The 9,271-nt window shown below is 39.3% G+C and overlaps 1 protein-coding gene across 1 annotated transcript in view; it reads right to left on the reverse strand.

The window, feature by feature from the left end:
* LOC310905355 (uncharacterized protein) overlaps positions 1-3,240 on the reverse strand; it is a 177,283-nt gene extending 174,043 nt beyond the window's left edge. Inside the window, exon 1 of the transcript XR_014588956.1 lies at positions 1,556-3,240. The gene's annotated coding sequence lies outside the window, so the exon portion shown is untranslated. The remainder of the gene's footprint in view (positions 1-1,555) is intronic.
* Positions 3,241-9,271: the final 6,031 nt, after the last annotated feature.

A 9,271-nucleotide genomic window follows, 5' to 3' on the forward strand; every position in this document is an offset into this window, starting at 1 on the left:
TGTCATGTTGCTGTATGGAATACAATGGTGTTACCTTTGAGGGTGGGGAACTCAGGGGTTAATGTGACAGAAACTATACAATAGCAAAGAATGTATTTTTCATGTGAATTTAAGTGCCCAGGAAAACTACTGAATTAGCCTTAATGGAAAGTTAAGGATCACCACCCTCATTAAATCACAGCTACAGATCTTATTCCCTAACCTATGTTGCCCATATCTCTTGTACTGCTGTAGACATATTACATCAAATGCTAACAAGTTTTCCAAATACAAATCCTCTTATTTATTTGGCTTATTTATAGGTTTTGTGATCAGTGTGAGCACCTAGGTATGGTTCTCCCCCAGCTTTAGCTGCTCAAGGCTACAAATGCATTAAGATTTCCTGGGCAGCAGCCCCCACCTACTCGTCATCTTGCTCTACTTATCCTCCACCATATCTCCTTGCCTTCTATCATGCCCTTCCAGCAGGGAGTAGGACAGCTCCCCAGTGAAACATGACACAGGTCCACAAACTATTGTGCTGGTGCTACTAAATGGGCAGCATGGAATTTGAAACCATAGGCAGAGACAAGGCTGCTCAAGCCAGCAGTGAGTATTTTTTCTGTTGGAATCTAGAAGTTAGGCAACTGTTTAGGATGACTCTAATGATACATAGCACTACAGATATCTCCAGAAGTTATGTTGGTCCACCTATCTCAGGAACCTATCTTATGATGGGATGATCATCTTTGGAGAGGCTTAATTCTTTCCATTGGACTGTAGAGAGAACCTATACTCCCAAATTAGATTAAATCTACCTTATACATGGGCAAATTAAATGGTATAAATTCCTTCCTGCTTTCTGAGTACAGAAACCCATCTTACCAGTGATTACCTAGTAATCAACAGCAGCTGTTAGCATCTTTACAGAAATTACAGAAAGAGTTCATTCCAGAACTAATCAGTTTGTTGTAAAGTCCATTGAATTTCCTCCGTCCCCCTGGCAGATTGCTGTTTCACTAGTGCTACATTTGGGTGAGTCATAATTTAAAGAAACATTTCACATCTCTATTATACAGAAACTCTTATACTCAAATGAAGGTCACTAGAAAGAACTAAAGAAAAATAACTGAGCTAAGTAGAAAAAACTAATTCTAAAACAACTTCCTCTGCTCTGATTCAATGTACTTATATTACTAAGTAAATCAAACAGTAATAAAGCATTGTCCTCTGACATGAAATCACCCTGCTATAATTCTGCCTCTAATCATCTGTGGTGCTAGGAGACAGCAAACGCTATCATAGCGGGCTGTGATCTCATTCAGCCTCATGGAATTTTTATACCAGAAGGGACTACTACATTTATCTATTTGACTTCCAGTATAATCCAGGTCAAAATATGTCACTTGGTAATTCTGCATCATCTTCTTATTTTGTGGTAGGAGTTAATAGATTTTTAGAAAAATATTAAAACAACAACATCAAAAGAAATAATGAAAACTCTTCTATAGCTCTCAGCAAATCATCCCAATGTTTAGTTATTTCTTCTGAGAAATGTTAGCACCTGAAGTCTGACCTGAATTTCTGCTGGCTCCAGTTGTCTGCCACCAGGTCTCAGCCTGCTTTCAGTTGCTAAGTTACTGTATTTTGGCTCAAAGTCAACACAGGACAGCTATTTTTCCCAATGACTTGTAGGGCCATATCTTCAATTAAAATAAGTCACTATAGTTTAAGTAAAGTTAACGAGATCTTATCCTGACTTTGCTTGTTATGTTAAGGAGTTACCTGCTGTACTTCATGCAGTCTGTTCCCTCATACAGGCTATGTCTAAAATACATCAAAACCTTCTCTTCAGCCAGATTAATAGGTTGATGACCTTGAATTTACCAATTCAGATCCTTATATGTGTATTATGAACCCTTTACGAAGGGAAATAGTGATGGGTTGACCTTGGGCTGCATCCAGGTGCCCACCCAGCCACTCTCTCACTCCCCTGCCTCAGCAGGACAGGAGAAAAAAGCAGGATGAAAAAGCTTGTGGGTCAGCAAAAAGACAGGGGATCTTTTACCAATTACTCTCACAAGAAAAACAGGTTCAACCTGGAGAAAAAATAATTTATTACCAATTAAAATAGATTTGGATGGTGAGAAGCAAAGACAAAATTAAATCCTCACTTTCCTCACCCCCTTTTCCTAAGGCTCAGCCCACTAATACATTCCCAGCTCCTCCCCTCCTCTCAGCAGCACAAAGGAATGGGAAGGGAGCTGTGGTCTGTACCTAACAGCTCCTCTCTGCCAACTGCCTCCTCCTCACGCTTTTCCCCTGCTCCACAAGCTGCAGTTTCTTCAGGAATATCCACCTGTTCCCATGTTAGGTCCTCCGCAGGCGGCGGGGCAATACCTGCTCAGAGCATCTCCTTATCCTTCTCCTCTGTCCTTGGGGTTCACATTGCTGTTTCTCACACTTTTTTCCCTCGTTCCTCACTGCCAGGCAGTACTTTTTGCTGTTTCTTAAATACGCTGTCCCTGAGGCGCCGTTGTCGCTGGGGGCCTCAGGTGTGCTGAGGTGGGGCCGCCACAGAACAATCTGGAACCAGCTGTAGCCTGTGTGAGGCAGTGCAGGCCTCTCCTCACAGAGGCCCCCGCTACTGGCTCCCAGGCAGGGGCACCACTCACAGAAGAAAAAATAAAAAAGTGAAAAAAAAAAAAAGGTGCACATTTCAAAAACTGACATGGTGTCTCTCTGTCAGACAGAGGCTGCCATTACGGAAGTGGTTCAACCTGCCTCACCCTCCTTTTTTATGTGGTCACACATCAGCCTCCTCAGTTACCACACTGTTCTGAGGGGTCACATTCAGCTGGGTTCTCGTGACGTCCTCCAGCATTTTCAGATTAATTCACTTCTATTATACAGCACTTACTGGAGAAGTATAGCCTAAATTATGAGCCTGGGTTTTGTTACATTGAAAGCAGACGCTGGATGATTTCTGTCCACTGCATGGCCTGACCTACTATTGAAATCAACCTTTTGTGTCTTTTATACCAGCCGTCCTTTGCTGGATCTTCTGCTCTGTCTCACCAAACCTGCGGTGAGACCCCAGAGGAATTGGAAACTTCCCCTGAGTGATGATTCCTGATTTACAGCTCCCTTCCACAAGCTATCGTTGAGACAGTTTGGGAGCCGTTTAATATGTACAACACCGATTTTGTATAGCGATAATTGTTTTTAATCAGAATGTTGTGCAGTACTAAGTCAAACACATTACAGAAGTCTAAATATATTATGTCAACACAGCTACTTTAAATTAAGCAGAGCTAGGCCCAACTCAAGAGCTCCACAGAAAAAAAATGCTATTCATTAGGAAGTAATGTTGATTTAGGAGGTAACTATCTTGCCCCAGAAGAACCATTATCCTAATAATGTTTCTTGGGATGGATCTGATGGGATGGGAACAGGAAAGGTTAAGGGACTGTGACCCCTCTATTCACTACATGATATGGGGTACACACAGCAGAGGATACAGCAGCATTTCATGTACATCGTAGCAGACCTGGTGATACTATCACTGTTGTCTTTTCAATAGCATAGATACTGCAGACATCCCAGTTGTCTGCAGTAATTAAACATCAAGATGTGTTTTCTAACTGTGACCGTGTTATTATGGAAGGGAGAGAGCCTTGAAAGCTGTCCAGGGGTTAATTTTGTAGATATATTGCTTTTTAAAAAAAATGGTTCATAGGGACATTTTGTATAATAATGGACTCATTTTTCAAAGGTGCTGATCCATGGAGTTAGCATACATGCAGCAGAGTATACAAGCTTAAAAGAAATGGTGACCAAGATACTCTCTCTGCTGTTCCCTGATGTGAAACAGACATCTCTGCTTATGCATTCCTCTGACGCTTATTTGAAATCAATTTAAATTGGGCATTAAAAGTTGTAGATAGTGTTCAGCATGCAGAAAACAGACCCAGGATAATGAAAAAGGGACGTGGCATGAGTAAACAGGCTTCTGTCTCCTGCCCTTCCCACTTCACAATGCCTTTTGTGGTCTCATCAGGTAAAAAAGGAAGAAAGGAAAAGAAAACCTTTTGCTTCAGCTGATGGGGATATCAGAAACAAATTGTCTTGAGCACCACTCTAAGTGAATTAAAGTAACTAACCAACCTTAATGATCATTCTGGAAGAGGATCAATCCTTCAGTATTTAATTTTCCTTTGATTCTAAATGGAAGAACAAACAAAATCTGTTTTTCCTCAGTTTTGGCCTGTTCACTCTTTAGACCACAACTTTAACAAGGCTGTATTTTTGCCCCCACCCCCATGCCTCCATGAGAGTGAAGCATGCATAGCCTATCACAATCTGTTCATATTAAAGGTACCATTACAATTCTTAAGCATTTTAAGGGCTTTGAATTTTCCACTTTATATTCCAACCCCCCCCCCAAAAAAAAAAAAAAAAAAAGCATCTTCTTCTAACAAGAGCAATGAAATAGAATAAATATGGACATTTCCAGACCAAATACGTAATGGAAATGAACAAACAAAGGAAACTTGGAAAAATGGCAGTTTAAAAGCAATCTCCAGATTATTATTATTTTATGCATTCATAAAATAGAACTTCTCTTAGGCTGTGATGCCTGAGACTAATGGTACAGGTATCTCTGAAAGAAATAGGCCTACTAGAATGTAAAATTGTGTAGCTTGACTCGATGAAAATTTTCACTCATCATTATCACAAGCCTACCAGAGCCAGCATTCTCATGGGGCAAGAATTATTCCTAGCATTCCTCATCGTTCCTACACAGAACCCTATGGTCCAAAAATCTTAATTCAGCTATAAATCCCATGGTGTCCTTCACATAATGCTGTCTATTTCACATGCCACATGCCCATGTCATTTTCCCTAGCATGGGAGCATGGACAGTGAAGAACGAGCACGCTTTAGCAAAACTTGCATGCACCAAGAAATAATCAGTGATGGCTACATAGAGCTAACCACATTAAATAAATGAACTTCCTTTAAGCCCAATAGCATATCTCCTTGCCTAGTAATTTCCTGCAAAACCATTCGACATGATGGTTATGGTACATTTTCGTTGAACTACTTGTATTTTTTTCAGGAAAAAGACAGAGACTCAAAACAGGATGGAACGGGCTCTTACTGTCAGTCATCTTTACCACGTGCAGAGAGGACTTGCATGAATGGGAGACAATAGAGAGTGTGTATCCACCAGAACTGATGTCCCAAACCACTCCAGGGTAGTGATAATTTCAGTTTTAGCCCCTACCTGCTGTACCACAGTTCCTGTCAAGAGAGAACTATGGTTCAGCAGACAGTGCCTGCCATTGCACTGTGAGCCCAGCCTTTTCTGTGACCTCATACACAGAGATGTGAAATCCTGCACATGAACCACGCTTTCCTCTGTGCCAGACCTTCCAGATCAGTAAGTGGAAGGGGACAACAGATTCACCTGTTGTGTGACCACTGCTCAATGTGCAGAGTGCAGGCTTCAACTGGAGCTGTTAAAGGCAACTGCCTATCACATTCTCCCCACCTTCTGTGATCTTTTACATTCTCTTTCTCTCACAGGCTCATGGTTTTGGACACAACCCAAGGTTCACCATGTGTGTTGAGACTTGTGCTATTTTGAACAGTGAAATAGAACCACCCACCACCCTGGCTAAAATTCAGATGAATTAGGACCCCTTCAGTCCCTGCTTTCTGATGATTAAAGGCTAGAGATAGCCTGTAGAGATGACACCTGTCAGCATGAGTTATCAAAATACATTAACCAGATATTTAGTGGTGGGTTGGTTTATTTTTTAACTAAAGGTGCCATTCTGTTTAATTCAAACAGTTTTAACTACCACCAGAGCTTCAGCATAAGAAGTTATTACAAAGCTATAACCCATTTTGAAATGGGAAGATAGCAAGGCCAAATTAAACTGGCAGGTCTGGAAATTTAAATTCAGTAGCAGTTCAGGTTATACACTACACTTAGGTAAAAGAACCCTAATTCTATTTTAAAGGCTCATTTTCCACAAATGGCTGAGCTGTTTAAGTTAAAGTGAATAAATACCTAATGAGTCATTAAAGTCTATAAGACTGTATGGCCTCCAGGCACTGGTACCTGGATTCAGCCAATTATAGTTCCGTAAGATAAGATGAAGACATCAGGTTGTTATTGGAATATATAAAGGTTGAAGACACTGTTAATAAGTCACTACAGAATGTGATAAAATTGTTTAAACTGTTTAAAAACTCTCAATGTGTTTTGCTAGACACATTTTTACTGCTAGGTTTTTCCCCCATAAAGTCTAATCCTTTCTTTGCACAGCCTTGAGAACTACACTCTGCAATATTGCATTAATACCAAAATGTGATTTGTTTCTACATTTCCACGTTTTTAGCACGTACTCTGGAGGTTATGAAATATTAATGGTAGCAATTCCTCAACCATGGCATAAAGAGAATAGAAAGGAAAAGAAAGAAATTAAGGAAATACCAAAAACTGTTTTTAAAAGCCAAAGCAACTGTCCAAGAAAAGAGTCATAAATAGTGAAAGCTATATTTGCCTTTTTTTTCCAACCTTATGGAAATTATTCACACATAGCGCCTGTATATCTATCCCTACATCTTTTCAAGCTGAAAAATTGTGCCTCTTCATAATTAGAATTTTATTGTGCTGAGTCTGTTTATTAATTTTCAATTATTTTACCCCACAGAGCTAGGCCTATAGCTCTGATTATACAACCCAAATACATTATGAGAAACGTGAAAAATAGCCCTGAAAACATAGCTACTGGTCTTGCAAAGATTTGTACATGTACATAGTTTTCATCCCACTGGTTTAAGTTGTCCAAGGGGAACTTTCATTTGTCCTCTCACTGTCTCACCCCTGAGGCATGTATTCTTCAAGTACCTCTGAAACAATTTCTTTGACCTTTTTTAAACCCTTCAGTGTCCTCAAACCTACCAAGAGTCAGGCCTGGCTATACCAGCCCCTATCAGACAGACCACAAAATGTTGGTGCTTTCCCTACGCAAGCTCTGAGCTTGCTTCTCTTGTACCCACCTCTTTTCTCTTGACTCCACCTGGAAGACTTTTGGAGCATTTTTATCGTGCGTCTGTACGGTTCTTAGTGCAGTAGCATCCTGATGTCTCTCCAGGGTTACTTGCTGTTGCCGTTACCCATCTTAACTAACTAATATAAAAGCAGGGCATCAGGGGCAGTTAATGGGACAATTCACGAAGCCCAAGGTTAAGCACATGAATAAATATGTACAGAATAAGAAACTGCCTGATAAGGGCTGAAACATTTCATTTGTTAAATTCACCAAAATTTTAACATCGGAAAATTCTCGGTACAATTTTCTTTATGACTTGCTCTCCTATGACTAAGTAGCAGTTATTTAAAAAATTGTGATTCTGTCTTAAGAACTACCATATAAAAGCCATAGACCATACTATATTTTTACAAGCACATTATAAACCTCCCAGACTGATCAAGGTTTCTGACAGGCACATTTACACATTTTCATTCCCCCTGCTTTCTCACATAAATGTACTGAAGGTTAAAAGCACACACATCACTAGCATAGCTTTATTTCCCAGCAGCATAACTTGCAGAAAGACTTATGTTCATGCCCTGAACTCGGGAGCATCTTGCCTTATCCCCTCTTGTGCCCAGAGCAGAGCTTTGGGCCAGAGCACTGCTGAATTATCATCTATGACTAATTCAGTTTCCCACTGTCGTAGTTCTATTCTGTTTTGGCTCAAAGTCACCAAAGGGGAATAATCTTTCTACTAACTTATAGGACCAGAACCTCAGCTTGAGTAAGCCATCGTAATTCAAATGACATCAACAGAAATAAGGCATATTACGTCAGTTTAGGGGCCAGCCTGTGGATCCTAAAGACAAACTAGCACAGTTGTTGCACCAAATCATGGATCCTTGCCTCAGTATTGCAACATGAAATATTATTCAGTAAATAAATGAAATATTATTCTGAAAGTTGAGGTGTTCAACTACTTCCAAATTACTTTTGCATGAGCCCTGCTTTTTTTGTGTTTTAAATATTGTTCATAGCTGAAAATTAAACATTTCGGGTATTATAGATAATGGAGAGCCAACATCCCAATGGCACTTGGAGTCATGGCTATGCAATGCAATCTTATTTTTATTAAGGGAGATTATTTTCTTGTTTCTTGGTTATATTTCCCAGTTATTTATTTGCATTTTATTTACTATTATATTTTATTAGAATACTGTTAGCTACAGGCCAAGAACATAATTTGAAACTTCCTTTGAACAGCTGTGTCTAAGCTGTTAGTCTAAGACATATTGTTTTATAAGTCCCCAAGTGTATTAAATATGTATAGGTGAAAAGCAAAAAGTGCAGCTTGGGTTCAGAAGTGAATACTGCTGAGATGTGTAAATTTTTTAAAGATTATTACAAATATTTTTTTGTAATTTAAAGGACAGACTACCCATGGGTTGAATGGAAGGATAAGTAAGTTTTTATCATTATTATTTTTTAAAGGGTCTATTCTTTGCATAGAACAAGTGGAATAAAGTAAGTGGCATTTAATAACAAAACAGTAATATGCATGTTTAATTTTCTCCAAGAAAAGAAAGACAGTCTTTATTTTGGTTTGCAGCTATGAGAAGAAATTTAGAAATGAAAAGATTATAAAGTATAATAGTAATTTCATATAGAGTAAATTATAATTGCACTGCAATTTACATCCGTCAAAAGAATGTAATGTGACAAGTACCTGAAAAGACAAACTGAGCTGGCTAGGGAAAACTTTCCCATCTGGAATGGGAGCTGAAGAAAAAGAAATAAATGACTATCTTTAGTAAGCATTGTGCTGCAGATGAAGACCTCAAATTCCCCTGCTTATACTGTTGGGCATCTGCTTGGATGAGGCACTAGAATATTGTCTGCTTAAGGACAATCTACTAGGACAATGACCACTCATCTAGATCTCAAATACCAGACCAAGAATTCTTTACATTTTTTAAGCCTCCAGCATTAGTAGCTGAATCCATACTTGATGCTGCTGCACTTTTAGCTTGACAATGTTTTGAAGTTATATAGCAGCTTTCATTCCAGGATCTCAGTGTACCATTAAACAGCATTTATGTGGGCAAGAACAAAATGCTACCCATTTTGCAAAGGAGCCAAAAGAGATTAAATTATTTCTGAAAAATCATTCAGCATATTAGCCAGAAAGAAACGAGGAAACAAGCACCCCCTGGCAGCCTTGGTCCATAAGCCAAAGA

This window comes from Anser anser, assembly GCF_964211835.1.
Source record: "Anser anser genome assembly, chromosome: 11".
Lineage (NCBI taxonomy): Eukaryota > Metazoa > Chordata > Aves > Anseriformes > Anatidae > Anser > Anser anser.